At 43.9% G+C, this 19,237-nt stretch overlaps 1 protein-coding gene across 8 annotated transcripts in view; it reads right to left on the reverse strand.

The window, feature by feature from the left end:
• Window positions 1-19,237, reverse strand: part of LOC109907491 (MTSS I-BAR domain containing 1) — a 45,719-nt gene that overhangs the window by 14,963 nt on the left and 11,519 nt on the right. The gene's annotated exons all lie outside the window — the stretch shown is intronic.

Genomic DNA, 19,237 nt, shown 5'->3' on the forward strand with positions numbered 1-19,237 from the left:
CAACAACACAAGCTGTCAGGCAGAGTCTGTTGAAGAGGGATCTCGTCTCATAATATGTTATGACGATTTGTAATTCCCCTGTACAAATGATGGAAGGTTGTCGAAATCAGCGAACGGGTTCATGAGCTAAATCACAAACAGCCAGAGCATGCATTGAAGTGCTTTCGCGTTCAACTGGAATATCAAAATGAATTTCAAGCCCAATCACTGATATGATCATTTACAGCCGATTCCAGTTTCAACCGCTTTGTGTTACAGCGTCAACAAACTGATAAGCAGTAAGAGTGCTACTGTGAAAAATACTGTAAGTGAAACCTAAGTATCTCATAACGTACAGAAGTTGGATGCTGTATCCCTGAGCAGCGGAGGCCAACATAACGGTACGACGTCAATGACTCATACAGTGTCCAAATATGTACACGAACAGGAGAGTTAGTTCCACAGTGGAAGGCTGAAGCAACATAGGCAGTGATTGGTCCTTTGGACAGGGGTCAAAAGACAGTCAAGCACACATCATTTAGCTGACTTGGTGGTTTCTCAAAATGCTACTACTTGTAACACACCCGTTCCATTTGGCCTGGTCTGTCTAAGTCTAGAACTATCAGGAGGAGCTTGCTAGGGGAGAGGTAGCACACGGTTCATTCCATCACTCACTGACACACACACACACACACACACACACACACACACACACACACACACACACACACACACACACACACACACACACACACACACACACACACACACACACACACACACACACACACACACACACACACACACACACACACACACACACAGAGAGAGAGAGCCGTAATCACTTAAGTGTGACCGTTAGGGTTTCTAGTGAAAAGCAAACAAAGCCTCTGACCTCACCTCTCTAGAAAAACAGGAGGGAGTAGAGGAGAGTGTGAAGTGTTGAAAAATTCCTCGCCAGAAGAAAAAGTTGTGTAATCCTCCACAAAGCCCCCCCCTGGTTTCCCTGGGACAGTAAAAAAGCCACACCCCCTCCTGACCCCCCCCCCCCCCCCCCCCTGTGCTGACTAACTAGCACTCAACAGTAGCAGACTAGCAGTAGCTAATAGCTATGCAGGCACCAGGGGACAGATGGCCACTCTCTCCCCCAGACAGAGACTCCCTCCTGGGCTATTGTTCCTCGGACTTCAAGCCTCATCAGTAAAGACCCAGGCTGCTCTATGGAGGAGGAAGTTCTTCAAAAACATCCCATTATAACAAGTGGGTGTGTGATTCAATGGTGCAGTGGACAATGGAATGGCCAGATCCACTGTAACTAATCTATTTGGGTTTCATATTGCACTTCTGCACTTGCAACCACGGCTGATGACCATCATTTCAAACCGTGGGGAATACAGAAACCAGCTTGTGCATTTAGTCATTACTGTAAAAACAAATGAGTTTTTCTACAGTATTTTACCCAATTCAGTACAAGCTCGGATGATGTTTCTCAAACCAGATCCATTTCGTGCTCAAAATCCATGTCATCGCACTTGTCACTGATCTCCTAGGAAGTACCGTGATGAATTTCAATATCCATAGCTAGGGTTAAGTCGATGAATTATTAAAAAGACCATTCTTGTCAATTCATCCAACCATGAACTGGAAGCTCATCAGCCACGGTTCACATTCTCCCTTCTCAAGTTCCCAGCTCCCAGCTTTTCATATCATCCTCATCCATCATTCACTAGGTTTCTGTGTATTGGCTGTCTGACTGTCATCACTCTGTTTGCATGACCCCTCTGTCATCCATCTACTATTGCATTAACAGATATATAATCATGTGCTGTGGTATGATATTTCCATACGTTATTGCACGGTATTTCTAACCGTTATTTCCATCTGCAGAGATTGGCCATGTAAAGCTATTGAAAATGAACCCGGGAGTTACATTATTTTAAAGGGCGGTTGGGGGTATTGTGTGACAGTATTATGCGCAGCTGTAGGATCTTAATCTGATCAGCCTGTTGCAGGAGAACTCTTAAAAAGGCTTCTGAAGTTTGTCATTTCAAATTGGAAATGTCAAAACTTGATTTTCCCTTACCAAGAAAATGCACCGACCCCTACAATAAAATGTCCACTGATTTTACAATCCATGTCATAATTCACTTCTCCTGTTGCTGCAGGATTATTTTCCTGCTGTAGAAAACGGGTTCAAATTAAGATCCTACATCTGTAAAGTGCTCCTTTAGCTCAACATTTATTAGGGGGGATTTCTGCTCACCACTCTCCTATTATGTGTCGTCCATGTCTGTGTGTAACACGAGGCTCTTTATTCTCAAGTACCCACTGGACAGTCAGATCTATAACTGTAAGGTTTTTCTCGTATAGGCACTTTACGCTGGCAAACTCAGAAGTTAGCTGCCGATGGATTAATACAGTTCTATCCTAGCCTGGCAACTTGCTCCACTGCCATTCAAATCTCGACATTGTTGTAGAAGCAGTGAAAAGCTGTGTTTTTTTTCTAACGTAAGCGCCTCAGCGCCTTGTCAATGTGACAGGTCTCCTGCAAGTGACAACAACGAGAAGGGGGGGGAATACAATGTTCCACCCCATGATGCTCGAGGGTTGCCATGGAGACAGCAGCAGTCAACATAAATCTAAATCTCTCTCTCTCTCTCTCTCACTCTCCCTTCTCATCCCTCTCGACATACAGAACAAATGCATCTGACTCCCTCTGCTGAATGGCATCCGTCTGTAATAAATCTCCAGCTCCACAGTCGTTACGATTCAACTCTTTCTCTACACCGTCCTTCGCTCACTATCTTACATAAGGAGTCGTGTTTATATGGTACAATACTTTGGTGGTGGTGTGTTTACATCTAATTGAAGTCCAGAAGAGGTTTGGAAAATTCCGGACATACTTCCTGCTCTACACACACACACACACACACACAGGCACACGCACACCAATCTCCTCACACCCCCACCACACGTGCACATACACACTGTCTCCTACTCCTAGTATGTGAAGTCCCGCCCCTACAATGCCAGTCTCCCCAAAAAAAATCTCCTGACCCCCAAATCTATAAATAACCCGATTGGTTGGCGCGGGGGCTCTGGTTGCCAGGATCCCTCCTGAATAGCTGATGTATGGAATAGCACTCCTTATTAATAGCTGTGACATGGGGGCCCTGTGGCATGGTGAGCACTGCATTGCACCAACACCTCCCTTCTTTCTCACCCTCTCTTCACGCCCTCGCTCACCCTCCCCTTCCCTCTCCCCTTCACTCGCCTTCTGTGAGTTACCTCTTCTCTCCTCTTCTCTCCACCTCTTTGATGCAAGAGGAAGACTGCCTCTGATATCTCCATCTGTCAGTCTGGTCTTTGTAGAATGACCTAGCATTTCAATAGAAACATGTAGACATAGCCTGTTCCTACTGAAGACAAAGGGTAACTGTTTATGCTGATGTATCATTTGTAGATGACAAATGATTCACCGACTGCGAATAAACTTAATAGGCAGACACTAACAACAAGCTTAAAATGCTAAGCTTTTTTATGAGCTTTGTCGTAAAATATCGTAAAATAAGGAAGGGTCTGATCTAGTTGCGGAACAGTCGGCCCAGATTAGTTTGAAAGGGACCTACATAAAGTAATATATTACAAACAATAAAGAGACCTACATAAAGTAATATATTACAAACCAGAAAGAGCCCCGCATAAAGTAATATATTACAAACGAGAACGAGACCTGCATAAAGTAATATATTACAAACCAGAAAGAGACCTACTTAGCTACAGTATAGGCTCTCAGAGGGCTAGAAATATACAGAGCAATGGAAGCTGGTAGAGTTTGTGTGAAATGGTACCCTATTCCCTATATAGTGCACTACTTTTGACCAGAGCCCTGTGGAAAGTAGTGCACTATAGAGGGAATAGGGTGCCATTTTGCAGTTTAGTGTTGCCACGTTGTACTGACTTTGCAGGCTGGCCAACGCCCTCTGGCCAACCAGGCTACAGCTGTCACACACATATTGACCATAGCAGAGTTGATGGCATTTTAATGACAATCAGCCTGATCGATTCACCTCTTTGTCCAGACCAGCGCTAACAGTCCAGTGTGTTTACCAACGTGTGCCGCCATAATTCTGTCTAGTCTAGACAAGTCAGCAAAATGTAGCTAGACATGTATGTTGTTTGCCCAGTGACCAAATAAGTTTGGCGTGATATCTAGCCATCTGTAAAGCAACAGACAGTTCCTTCTTACCTTTTTGACAACAGAATGTAGAAAATGGCCGTTTTCACATGTCGACACTGGTGTGGGGCTGGAGATAATGAATACGATGTTGAAAACGGTGAAGTGCACTTATAATTAGGCTAATCTCCATACTACTTACAAGGTCCGTGGGACAATCAGAGGGAGTGATGCTTCAAGGCACATCCTTCTTCTAGTTATTACCAATGTTGTTCTACAGTATCTGCGGTGTATTTCTTTAGGTCACTCTGAAAGCCCATTCAGCCACTTGTCTCTGTATGTCAGTGCATCAGCCTTCCCCTGAGTAGGTAGAAGAGATGGAGCTGTCCTTTCCATCTCCCACTGCTCACACAATGTGACAGGGCATGAGGAATGTGTGGCGTCTCTCTGGGATGCTGTGTGGTGTGGAGAGAGAGTGTGTGTGTGTGTGTGGGGGGGGGGGGGGGGCATGGGTAAGGGCAGGGCACCACAAACAAGCGCAGAATGCAGGGATGAAGACTCACCATACTGCTACTGGCAGTCAGAGGCCCACTCAGGGAGGAAGATGCAGAGTCAAGAGCATATTGTAGATGAGAAACAGCCGTTGTTTTGTCTGTGGTTTGTTTTGAATCGATTGTTGTGGCTGTCAGTGGGTGTAAAAGTGGGAAGGCTCTTATCGGAGGGAAACTGAAGCTGAAGAGTAAATCCATCTCCTTGTTGAGCACCACATTTCAGCTACCATCAACCAAGCTTTTCTTATGATAGTGAAACATAACACTTGCCTATATATCTGCTTAGATACAGCAGTGTCCTACAATCACCCTTTACTGAGACGGGAGTCTGGGAAGGCAGGCAGAACTGTCCCTGTCCCTCTGTGTTAGCCTGTGTTAGCGTGTGACGCTACGCTAGTGCTAGCGCCATCCCAGCCATGCCGCCACAGGGGCCTGTGGTGGAGGGAGAGAACCGGGACGGGGAATTAGAGCAGATGAGGACATGGCCGAGGCTGAGAGATGGGGCCAGACAGAGCCAAAGACCCAATGCATACAGTGGAAATGATGAGGATGGTTCAGCGTGGCAACGGTTGGATTCAGTGCACCACCACGAAGCTAACTCTTTTAGATTGTGTGTGTCTGGGCTTTTGACTTTTTTTTTCTTCTTCTTAAAAAAAAATCGAGTCAATTGATGGGTAATGGATAGAGCACTGTGGTACTAAGCCCTTCCTCCTCAGAATCGGACATTTAATTAACTTTATTAACTGGGGCATGACAAAGTAAGGAATATGAGCAGATGCCTTCCTTGAAATAGAGAAAAGTCCCACAAGGTTTGAGGACAAAAAAAAACAGGACAAAAACAGGCTCTAAGTTCTTAGCTAAACAGAACAATTTTTCCAAAAGAAGTTCACATTAGAGGAAAAGGATGTGGTTCAATTTAGCAAATTCTACTGCAAAAATTGCCAATGACACCACTACGGTGTCGTGACCACCTGTGAAGTTAACAAAAACACCCCATTGTGATCATGTCACAATTACTGCTGAGGAAGCTCTGATTGGCTGAGGGACGATGGACAGGCCCAGTCATGAGACAGGAGTATCTAAAAGCTGTCGATATCAAATCCCTTCGACAGTTTTGCAGGGTGTTACATCAGTTCTTTACAGCCCTCAAGATCAACTTAACTCCTTTTTAAAATTCCTTACCCAGGGTGTTCCTCCTCAAAACAGTGAGGGCGGAAACTAATGAACTACACATTCCAAATAGCTTCAAGGGTGGGGGCACAGTCTTCACATTCCTCCAAGATTCCTTAAATAAGACCCAGAGAACCCCCTAACCTCCTTCCCTCCCACTCCTCCTATCACCCCATTAGCCCAGCTTATAGCCCCGTAGAGCCTTGTCAATCTTCATGCCATAGACATATGGTGTTTGTATGATGGGGCAGACTCTACAAGACAGACTGGGTTCAAATAATACAACTAATCCATAAAATACTTAAGCTGAGCTTGATTGAGCTCACCTGGCGCAAGGGAACCAACGGTACTTAGTCCCAAAAGTTCAAAATTGCAAACCCTCCCCGCAGGCTCAATCCAACGCCCCAATAAAACAAATGGTAGGCTATTTGAACCAGGTTTTGGCGTCTATGCAACTGTGCAGACTATCAGATTGAAGAAGGCTCTCCCTTCTATATTAGGTACGTTGGCGGTCCTATAGCTGCCTGGGGCTGGGGGGGGTGGAGACTGGATTACTACTGACAGCTGAGAGTAGGGGTGGTAGACAGGGCGGCTATAGGAATGCAGGCAGACAGACAGCCCTAGAATACGGGTAGGGTTTGAGAGACATCCCAGCCCCTTGGTATTTCCTCATAAGGGCTTTTGAGGATGGCTCACGACTATGAGACGACTGGGAGACAGTACAGGCCTCGCAAACTGTGAGCGTAAGACAAAAACTGTGAGGGCACGGCTTGTGAGAACCAAAGCAGGCCGTTTGGGAGACCGTGGGACTAATATGATATTCCATCTGTATGTTAAGTGCAGCGGTTAGGGTGTGGTTTAAAATAACGTTGTGTTGACCTTTTCCGAATTGCAGTATCTAACGATGCGGGTCAACCAATGAAGACAGCATCATTTATTAATCCAGTTCATCCCTCCCATCATATTATTTCACTCGTATTCACGGTCGTATTCATTACGCACCAAATAGAAGAAAACGGACCGAAACAGGAAGCAATTACCTTGTTTTGCTAAGGCTTTCCCTGATGAATATGACCCAGTTCTCGTGACTAGTCTCTAAGCAAAATCATTTCCCTCAATAGGGCAGTAATCTGTAGCTAAAGCCCCAGTGAGGACAGGAAAACACTTTTCCACTGGCAGCCTCAGTCACTACTACCCATTGGCATTACATTCATGGCTCTGTTTCCTGTATGTGTATTGCAGCTGAATGCTAAACGAATAAGCCCCAGAGTATCCAACACACACACACACACACACTTCTATCTCTTCATTAGTTTCCCACTCCATTTGTCGTCTTCCAAGACCCTGCCACAGAGGCCTAGTTCTCTTCTTTTCATCCCTTTGACACACATATCTGGATCTGGGATTATTCACCGGACTTAATGCGCGACAACGTGACACCGTTTAGTCCTAGTTGCGAGCCGACCCGTGCTGCGGCTGAAAGGCCTCCGAGGCTAAAATAAGTTCCCCCCTAATCCCCGTCTTTGCTCAAGTGTTTGACGGCCTTCCCATATTACCAGGCCATCTCTGAACCAGAAGGGACACCGTTATGATGATAAGCCTACTCTCAGCTATAGCCAGATAAAAGTCAATGGGCTGTGAATGAGAAAACGGAGACGTGATGAAATAAGGGATAAAATAAAGGAGATGGAGGCTGCAGTCTGGAAGATTATGGAGTAATGGAGGTTGGAAGGGAGAGCATTTAAACGTAAATTGTTCTTTTTACTACCGAGACAACTCCACTGTACTGTATCGAGCCTTCGTCATCAGCTGTGATTAGCATAGTTATTTGGTGAGGCGCACGAGGGGCTGGTGCGTGGCGGGCTTATTTTGGGGTGTTAATTGCCGTTTTTGTTCACTTTGAAACGTGAGTGAGGCGGTGGCGGTACCAGTGGGTCCACTTCCCGAACGCCGCTCGCCTTTAATTAGCTTTCATTTATTGAAAAAACCTTGAGGTGATTCTCAGAGAGGTAGAAATGGAAAGGGCCGCCGACACTATGAAGACACCAGCCAAATCGTTTCACGCCGAAAATCCCCCAATAGAAACAGCTCTATTAGAGGATCCATTGAAAAATGTGCCACTGTCTTCGTTCTCCTCCATCCTCTAGTGCAGCCAGATATCTCCCTGTCTGTTTCATTAATTCTGTTGGGGCTTTGAAATTGGACAGAGAACCAGAATGGGGGGGGGGGGGGGGGGGTGTAGGACATTCTCCCTCTCTCCCCGCATGTGCGTTTCCAAGCATGTGCATGAGTGTGTCTATGCAAACATGTGTGTCTGATATGGAAATATCAGGCTGGCGCATCAGGGGTGATCGTGCCCTCGGGGTAGCATGGATTTAACAAGACCCAATTTCCGGAGTGGAACACACTTCTGACCGGTCGGCTTCTGGATGGCTGGCTAGCCACGAAAGCAAAACGCCTACTAAGCAAACCAGCCAAAAATTCATCATATCAGACCAGACAGAGAGAAAGAAAGGGGGGGGGGGGTAACTGCTTTTATGTCTATTAAGAGAATTGGGACACAGCCAAAGTGTGTGTGGTCTGTGGGGTTGAAGCCTGTTGAGGCCAAGCTCGGTAACGCTTTCATAAACATTAGCAGATAAAACTTGGAAGTTAGGAACATTGGGAGCATGACAGGGAGGCAAAGAGCAACATGTATGCCCTGATAGGCACGGCTACTCCCAGGATCAAAGGAACTCAGTAACTCTTCTACTCTGTAGCCAATTCACCCTACTGCAGCATCCTAAAGCAATATACAGTGCGTTTGGAAAGTATTCAGACCCCTTGACCCACATTTTGTTATGTTTTTACAGACTTATTCTAAAATGGATAAAAAATAAAAAATCCTAAGCAATATACACGCAATACCCCATAACGACAACGCAAAAAGAATTGTTTAGACATTTAAAAAAAAAAAAAAACATTTCTATGAGACCCATTGCTATGAGACTTGAAATTGAGGTCAGCTGCATCCTGTTTCCATTGATCATCCTTGAGATGTTTATACAACTTGACTGGAGTCCACCTGTGGTAAAATCAATTGATTGGACATGATTTGGAAAGGCACATCTACCTATGTAAGGTCACACAATTGACAGTGCATGTCAGAGTAAAAACCAAGCCATGAGGTCGAAGGAATTGTCCGTAGAGCTCCGAGACAGAATTGTGTTGAGGCACAGATCTGGGGAAGGGTACCAAAACATTTCTGCAGCATTGAAGGTCCCCAAGAACACAGTGGCCTACATCATTCGTAAATGTAAGAAAATTGGGACCACCAAGACTCTTCCTAGAGCTGACCACCCAGCCAAACTGAGCAATCTGGGGAGAAGGGCCTTGGTCAGGGAGGTGACCAAGAACCCGATGGTCACTCTGAAAGAGCTCTAGAGTTCCTCTGTGGAGATGGGAGAACCTTCCAGAAGGACAACCATCTCTGCAGCCACCAAATTAGGCCTTTATGGTAGAGTGGCCAGATGGAAGCTACTCCTCAGTAAAAGACACATGACAGCCCGCTTGGAGTTTGCCAAGAGGCACCTAAAGACTCGCATACCATGTGAAACAAGATTCTCTGGTCTGAAGAAACCAAGATTGAACTCTTTGGCTTGAATGCCAAGCGTCACATCTGGAGGAAACCTGGCACCATCCCTACGGTGAAGCATGGTGGTGGCAGCATCATACTGTGGGGATGTTTTTCAGCAGTAGGGACTGGGAGACTAGTTAGGATGGAGGCAAAGATGAACGCAGCAAAGTACAGAGAAATCCTTGATGAAATCCTGCTCCAGAGTGCTCAGGACCTCAGACTGGGGCGAAGGTTCACCTTCCAACAGGACAACGACCCTAAGCACACAGCCAAGACAATGCAGGAGTGGCATTGGGTCAAGTCTCTGAATGTCCTTGAGTGGCCCAGCCAGAGCCCGAACTTGAACACGATCGAACATCTTTGGAGAGACCTGAAAATAGCTGTGCAACAACGCTTCCCATCCAACCTGACAGAGCCTGAGGGGATCTCCAGAGAATGGGAGAAACTCCCCAAATACAGGTGTGCCAAGCTTGTAGAGTCATACCCAAGAAGACTCGAGGCTGTAATCGCTGTCAAAGGTTCTTCAACAAAGTACTGAGTAAAGGGTCTGAATAATTATGTAAATGTGATATTTAAAAAAACTATTTTAAAAATAAATTAGCAAACATTTCTAAAATAAGTGTTTGCTTTGTCATTATGGGTTATTGTGTGTAGATGATGGAAAACATGTATTTAATAAATTTTTGAATAAGGCTGTAACCTCTTTCTTTTGGTTGAAAAAGTCAAGGGGTCTGAATACTTTCCGAAGGCACTGTACTGTACCATGTTTTCCCTGCGTGTCGTCCCATCAAATAAGAAATGCACACAAAGTGACTTCTGTGGGTCACTCTGGATGGAGTCTGTTAGGTGACTGCATGTGATGTCGATGTTGAGCGGCTTCACTGCAAGTAGATTGTATGTTTTCATATTTTTTAAAAATTATAATAATAAAATAATGTTCCATGTGTTGTATTGAGTATAGGTGGGAATATCACATATTAGCCAAGCTATCGTTTCTCATTGTGTATTTATTTATTATTACGCGTTTTACTTTTCTATTCATTCTTTATTTTCTCTTTCTCTGCATTGTTGGGGAGGGCCCGAAAACAAGAATCCCCCCCGTTAGTCTACACCTGGTGTTCAGAAGAAAAAAAAGTTACTCAACTGATTTTCTGAATTCCCAGTACCCAGACAAAAGCACTTGGATAATACTGTGGCGGCAGAACTTGGGGTGAGCTGTTGCAACTTCTCAAGGGATACGTTCTGTGTTGGACTATGCCTTTCATAGACTCCTAGTATGTCTGCACCCTAACACAAGGACATTGTGTTCCGGGGCTGTTGCTTGTATTGAAAGAACTGTTGTGTAAACAATATGATTGTACTATCACCTCCCACTATACAGTATAAAGAGGCATGTAACCATATATTATTTGAATTCTTCCCTGTGAAATCAGAGATAGATCTCCCTTGTAGCTGCTTCTAACTAAAGATTTGTCTATTATATCATTCAATAATCTCTGCCTTAGTCTTTGGATCGAATTTTCCACAACACACACACACGCAAAACTGTCTGGGAGGCCTAGGTTTACACCGTGATACATATTACCGTTGCGTAATGTTTACCACACAGAGCTGGTTTTGGGCACCGCTTCACTCTCTATTTGGGCCTCCACTGCCAAACCTATGGCTTTGATCTGCCGATAGCATCTAGTATAGCTATCTAGTATATCTTGGATTTAGGGCAATCTGCAGTATCCATAGAATCAAAAAGTGACTATGCATAGAAAATAGAGAGTAGAAGCAGCGTAAAAGAGGGGTCCGGGTAGCCATTTGATTAGCTGTTCAGGAGTCTTATGGCTTGGGGGTAGAAGCTGTTAAGAAGCCTTTTGGACCTAGACTTGGCGATCGAGTACCGCTTGCCGTGCGGTTGCAGAGAGAACAGTCCATGACTAGGGTGGCTGGAGTCTTTGCCAATTTTTAGGACCTTCATCTGACACTGCCTGGTATTGAGGTTCTGGATGGCAGGAAGCTTGGCCTCAGTGATGTACTGGGCCACACAAACTACCCTCTGTAGTGCCTTGCGGTCGGAGGCCGAGCAGTTGCCATACCAGGCAGTGATGCAACCAGTCAGAATGCTCTCGATGGTGCAGCTGTAGAACTTTTTGAGGATCTGAGGACCGATGCCAAATCTTTTCAGTCTCCTGAGGGGAATAGTCTTTGTCGTGGCCTCTTCACGACTGTCTTAGTGTGTTTGGACCATGATAGTTTGTTGGTGATGTCCACACCAAGGATCTTGAAGCACTCAACCTGCTCCACGCAGCCCCGTCGATGAGATAGGGGGCGTGGTCGGTCCTCCTTTTCCTGTAGTCCACAATCATCTCCTTAGTCTTGATCACATTGAGGGAAAGGTTGTTGTCCTGGCACAATACAGCTAGGTCTCTGACCTCCTCCCTATAGGCTGTCTCATCGTTGATGATGATCAGGCCTACCACTGTTGTGTCATCGGCAAATTTAATGATGGTGTTGGAGTTGTGCCTGGCCATGCAGTCATGAGTGAACAGGGAGTACAGGAGGGGACTGAGCACGCACCCCTGAGGGGCCCCCGTGTTGAGGATCAGTGTGGCGGATGTGTTGTTACCTACCCTTACCACCTGGGGGGCGTCCCGTCAGGAAGTCCAAGATCCAGTTGCAGAGGGAGGTGTTTAGTCCCAGGATCCTTAGATTAGTGATGATTAACTATGGTGTTGAACGCTGAGCTGTAGTCAATGAATAGCATTCTCACATAGATTTTTTTTTTTGTCCAGGTGGGAAAAGGCTGTGTGGAGTGCAATAGAGATTGCATCATTTGTGGATCTGTTGGGGCGGTATGTAAATTGGACGGGGTCTAGGGTTTCTGAGATAATGGTGTTGATGTGAGTCACTACCAGCCTTTGAAAGCACTTCATGGCTACAGACGTGAGTGATACGGGTCTGTAGTCATTTAGGCAGGTTAGTGTTTTCGCTTTTTTGATGGTTCGTTGGAAGGAATAGCGGGATTTCTTATAAGCTTCCGGGTTAGTGTCCCACTCCTTGAAAGCAGCAGCTCTACCCTTTAGCTCAGTGCGGATGTTGCCTGTAATCTATGGCTTCTGGTTGTGGTACGTACGGTCACGGTGGGGACAATGTCATCAATGCACTTATTGATGAAGCCAGTGACTGATGTGGTGTAGTCCTCAATGCCATCTAAAGAATCCCGGAACATATTCCATTCTGTGCTAGCAAAACAGTCCTGTAGCTTAGCATCTGCTTCATCTGACAACTTTCTTATTGACCGAGTCACTGGTGCTTTCTGCTTTAGTTTTTGCTTGTAAGCTGGAATCAGGAGGATACAATTATGGTCAGATTTGCCAAATGGAGGGCGAGGGAGAGCTTTGTACATGTCACTGTGTGTGGAGTAAAGGTGGTCTAGAGTTGTTTTCCCTCTGGTTGCACATTTAACATGCTGGTAGAAATGAGGTAAAACAGATTTGAGTTTCCCTGCATTAAAGTCCCTGGCCACTAGAATCATGATCTCTCTAGCTAGCTGCCTGAAGGTTAGCAACATGTGAGTGGTGCTGTTGGTGGAAATTGTGTCGGATGAGGTATGTGCTGTTTGTGCGCCAAAGTACCACAAAAGCAGTAAATGGTTGAATTATTATGTACTGACTTGTGCAACAAAGCACTGAGAAAAGGTAGTCAGACAACCCTACCCCCCTCCCATACAGTAACTGTGTCCCTTCCTGGGGTACTCTCATTTTAAAATACTATGAAGCATTGTTCTAGGCCCATTGTGCATTTAGGCTAATGTGAGACAACAACAGTGCATTTCAAGGAAATGGTACACCGTGAGAGTTAACACAAACACTGTACTGAGTTTACTGTCAACAGTCCCAATGTGGTATTTGAATCCCACATATTATAGGCCGTCAATGTAAATAAGAATTTGTTCTTAACTGGCTTGTCTAGTTAAATAAAGGTTACATTTAAAAAAATAAATGAAAAAAGAATGATATATATAATTATAAATAGAACATAATGGTTTCTGAGGTAGAAGAGGGTAGCCTCTCTTTTACACACCACCCAAGCACAATGTTCATTGGATAGCAGTGCATCCGTTTCACGTTCAATGACAACATGTTACAGCAAAAAGATTGGTGAAACAGAGTCAATCAAGAGATCAGTGACCTACTGTCAACTTTGTTTGGACCTTTACATTCAACATCAGACCACTTGTGCTTTGCGAGTCTTTGTGAGTCAGTCTTGCAGCATGACATGACTGTGAATTATTGAATACCTGTTCAACCTTTACAAAATGCGCTGCTCCCCTGGTGACCACTAAGCTTTCCCTTGGGATCCTCTGGCATCTCACCTCTCTGTGGGCTGTGTCACGATAGGACTCCACCAGTAGACTGCCACTTTGTGTGACGACATGCTTTAGACAATGAACAATCGTGTATAAACAAGTAGTAGTATCTCATAATGTGGGCTGCATATTTCATGGCAGGTGCCAATGGCGATTGTGAGGGCTTGTTATTGCACTGGGAGAACTTCCCTCTTTCATTACCATGATACGGAGCTCCCCATAAAAGCTATAACCACAGATAAAGGATCAGATCCCCCTACCCCCAACCTTAACATCAAACATTAGGAATTAGGAAATATAATATCTGACCCTGGACCAGTTCTATCACCAGCTTCTACCATCTACTCCATTGTGGCTACAGGTACTGGGCCATACTGGTCCTCGATAACAGACTAGCATTGTAGCATTTACGTTCTAGTCATTTAGAGACAGCTAAGTGAGACAACCACATATCACAGTCATAGTAAGTACAATTACCCTCAATAAAGTAGTTATCAACAGACGAACGGGCAATAATTATGCTGTTTGATTCACGCTAACGAGCGGAGACGAGCAGGGCTTCATAACTAATTAAAAGGGTGGGGGTTGGGCGTTGTGAAGCACATGAAAGAACAGACTCACCTGCTGGGTGATCTTAGTCAATAATTCAAACATGTCCTCTGGCTGTACAGTCAGCTGGGGGAGAACATGGTCATACACGCTACAGGAGAAAGGGCAACGTTGAATAGTTGAGGTGTTCAGCTATTTTCACTATCGGCTTGGTTACAAAGACAAAATGACAGCCACTGTTTCGTTACACATATTGCGCGTTGTCCGCCAGCTACCAAAAATCACACACTTCTTGCAAGGGATTAGATAGCAAAATGTTTAGGGGGGAGCTCAATTGAGGATATTGAATGATAACTGGATTCGACTAAATGCATGGATGGATGAGAGAGAGAGAGAAAGACAGAGTGTTATACCCCTCTCTTACAGTTATTATGGTGCCACAAGCTATGGGTTTATGTCAACACTCTGGTCCTTCATATAGGCTACCGATGGCCACTTCTAACATCACAGGCAGTCTGAGAAGACTTGTCCTTTATGTCTCAGTTCTCCACTACCACCCCTCCTTCGACTAGCCCAGCCAACCGTGTAAATTGCGTTGTACGCAGAGCACTGCATCTTACGGGAGGCTTTTCATGTATGCATCTAGAGAGGCAGAGCATGCTCCCTCTCCTCCAAAAACACACCGACAGTGGATCAAGTGCACAGTGACGTCAGGAACTCAGCCGGCTGTTGCTATGCTGCATACCATGTCAGCCCGCTTGTAATTGTACTATTACACAATCAATTAATGCCAGTAGAATCTATATGGAGAGGGACAGGTGGGGATCGGTGACCTATTAACTCTGCCAGACCACACACACACACACACACAACTTTCTTTCCTCATCTCCTTTCCTTTGTGGCCTCCGACATGTGAATGCATGGAATATGATTTTGCCTTGATGCTTTCACCCATCAAGTCCTTTCAGATCAGTAGGTGTGAAGGAGAGGAGATGACGGAAGGAGGATATTTGAGACTGTTTGGAACAAGTCCTTTCAGAACAGCGGCGCTGAAGGCGAGGAGACAAAGTTAGGAGGATATGTGAGATTGTTGGAACGTAGCCACCGAGTTGAGAGTAGAGTAGACACATAGCGGTCTCGTATTTCCCAGAGTACCTTATTGGACATGGGTTCAGGGGGGAATGAGCCAGCCATGACACTATAGGGCTGTTTAAAGCTAAAAAGGTTTCAGGCACAGTTCGTGGGCTTAGAAAAAGAGACTGCGGGGACTATGGGGAGGTTTACTTTGAGGGTGCTGCTAGGTTCGTCGGCATTGGCTGTTGATGAAATTGGACAGTGGCCAAAGTACCAGGCAAGTCTCTGTCTAACAGGCCCAGCTATCAGTGGTATGAAGTACTTAAGTAAAAATACTTGAAAGTAATACTTAAGTCGTTTTTGTTGGGGTATCTGTACTTTACTATTTATATTTTTGACAACTTTTACTACAACTTCACTACATTCCTGAAGGAAATTATGTACTTGACACCCAAAAGTACTCGTTACATTTTGAATGCTTAGCAGGAAATGACAATGGTCTAATTCACTTATCAGGAGAACATCCCTGGTCATTCCTACGGCCTTTGATCTGGAGGACTCACTAAACACATGCTTCATTTGTAAATGATGTCTGAGTGTTGGAGCGTGCCCCTGGCTATCTGTAAATTATGTCTGAGTGTTGGAGCGTGCCCCTGGCTATCTGTAAATTATGTCTGAGTGTTGGAGCGTGCCCCTGGCTATCTGTAAATTATGTCTGAGTGTTGGAGCGTGCCCCTGGCTATCTGTAAATTGTGTCTGAGTGTTGGAGTGTGCCCCTGGCTATCAGGAAATAAAAAAACAAGAAAATGGTGCCTTCTGTTTAGCTTAATATAAGGAATTTGAAATTATTTATACTTTTGATACTAAAGTATATAATTGCAATTACATTTACTTTTGATACTTAAGTATATTTAAAACTAAATACTTAGACTTTTACCTGAGTGGGATTTTACTGGATGACTTTCACTTTTACTTGAGTCATTTTCTATTATGGTACCTTAACTTTAAAGTATGACAATTGGATACTTTTTCACCACTGCTAGCTACTAAGGAAAGTGGATTCAGCAAAAGAAACCCACAAATTGAATTCATCCACAAAATGTGATTTGCTAGTTTGCACTGATATCAAAGAACCTAACCAAAACAATTCCACAAATCTACCCCTTTAGTGTGAAAAGTAGCACTGAAAATCCCTCGAAATTATAAAAATGCCCTGTCTTGCGCAATGCAGTAAATATGATTTCTCCCTTTTGCAGAGATGAGATCATAAAAGCAGAAGCTGCCAAAGGAGTCCATCTGTACAGTTGATGGCACTGAGGCTTTCCCCCCTGACTGGCATGCCTGTCCTTCTGTCTGTATGGGGACCACTCACTGTGCATCCTCTAGTGATTTGCCCACATAAACAAAAAGGCCTTGGCCGGCCACATCAAATCGGCTTGTGGACCGGTTTTGAAACCGTGGGCCACCAATTGATCTACCTAATAACTACATATCATCTGACGTAAAGTTTTATGTACGTTGTAGTACATTTTACAATCATCAAGTAGCATATGTGGATATTCACATTTTCTAATTTTCATATTCTCAGACGGACTTGTTTTTCAAGGACCATTTTTAACGGTTGTCTCTAAGAAGGTAGACCTCCAGTCCCTCCAATCCGAACCACTGCATGTGACGTTAATGTTAGTCCTGATGCAACAGTCATTTCTCCGTATCGCTTGACCTTACAGTATATCTTAGTAATTCTCCAAACCCTTTCACCTCTGTCACCTACATTCAGGCTCCTTCTTACCCTGGTCCTGGATCTGTTTGTGCACTGGCGTAGCACACACACCCTTGCAGGTGGGCCCACGAGCTTTGGGGGCCCCCAATGCTAGAATAGCAGGAGATTACCTCAAAGATTCTTGAAAGTCGGGACAATCCTTGTCTAGCAGGGACAATTATTTTTATAGTTGAAAATAATGGATTTTGTTACATTAGAAAATTGACATTTAAGGGAATTTTATTATGGAAAAGATTTGTTTTGAGAATTTTCAAAATACTTTCAATATTATTAACGTCGGCTCAATGTCTGGCGCAAAGGATCCCATTTTCAACTCAATTATCTTATGGTAGTTTCTTGCAATAGCGCTTTGTGACTTTAAAGAATAAGTATCTCAAAAATGTGATTCCTAAAAGATGCGTTTGGAGATTTGGTCAACTGCGTCAGATTTGTCTAAAATCCTAAATGAATCAGGAATGAGCAGGGACAGCTATACCATAAGGACCCCTTATTCATGTGCTCATTACATGTAGTGCAACAAGACCACTCATAATCTGTCAAATTCTCCAATCTTGATAGATTTAAACAAACAATATTGGAATCACCACGATCACAACCATAAACTGTCAACTCATTCTGCCTGATAGAATATGAATTTTGGTTCAAATATGTTACATTTAATAAAAATTTTATAGTCCTAAAGCAACTGATGAAAAATAAAATGTTTGTCAATTCTGTAAAACATCAACTCCGTCAGATTTTTAACTGACATCAACTCCGTCAGAGTGCTGAAAGATCTGATAAAATGGTTGTGTTTTTATTGGTGATTTTCAAATGAATAATTTTCCATATTTTACAGATGTTTGTATTGAACTTGATCTTTTAGAGTCAAAAATGTCTGTTGTAAGTATATGTTGTCAACTACGTCAGAGCTTGTCAACTGCGTCACTGATGAAGTCAACATTTTTTTTTTTCATATTCTGAAAAAATATTATAATCACAGATCTGCAACATATGCTTAAACAATTTGCTGTGCTGGACCTAATGGATAATGTTTGCTTTATAAATTTGGTTTCATGTTCTAAATCTTATTAGCCCTGGAGCTTTTAATAGTGCTATAAAATAAAATAAAACAAAAAGACATTTGGTGATTTGTATTCCTTATTTGAATAATCTAATATTAGAATTAAACAATCAAGGCCTTTAAACACTTGTTGGACAATTATTGTAAAAATGAAATGCCTTTCATGGTGACTGATGGACTTGACAAAAATCCAGTTAGTTACATTTGATGAAAAATAAATAAATAAGGTTGTTCCTTTACATGGTTTGATGGCTGATACTTTGGTCTATCAAAATATAGATACCTTTTTGGGTTAATAGTAAGACAAATATTTGTGGGGGAAAAAAGTTTAGATTGTCCCATCCTTCAAGAATCCCTAAGCTCTAAAACAGCAACACTTCCTTTCAGCCTCATGGCAAAACGTGTAAAATACTGTAGCATAAGATAAGCTATAGTACTGCACATTTTTCTATCTGCCCCACGGGGGGGGGGGGGCCTTGCTCGGACCTTGTGGGGGGCCCCGCAAAACTCCACTACGCCACTGTATTTGCGCTGTCTTGACAACTCCTATACTCATCGTCACGTGAGTGAGCTGGCAAGGCAGCACAAACAGATCTGGGACCAGGCCCTTTTTACCTGCAGGATCTAATTCTCTCAAAGGCAACACAGAAGGGTTGCTGACATCTGCCACAACACCCCGAGCTCTTAAAAAAAGGAATCCTTCCTGGCAGTGGGGCGCCATGGCAACCACAGCCACACAATACATAGCAAATAGGTGCTGGATGTAGAAATAGAGCAGACAGAATGACTGCATCTCCTAGTTTTCATATAAAGACCTTAACAGTGCTGTGTCAGAGGAAGTAGGCCGGATTTAGCTGTTGAATGCTTGTTGCATACAAACTGAGACTTCAATGTGAGTGTAGCAAACATGTGTTT

This window comes from Oncorhynchus kisutch, linkage group LG17 (assembly GCF_002021735.2).
Source record: "Oncorhynchus kisutch isolate 150728-3 linkage group LG17, Okis_V2, whole genome shotgun sequence".
Taxonomy (NCBI): Eukaryota; Metazoa; Chordata; class Actinopteri; order Salmoniformes; family Salmonidae; genus Oncorhynchus; species Oncorhynchus kisutch.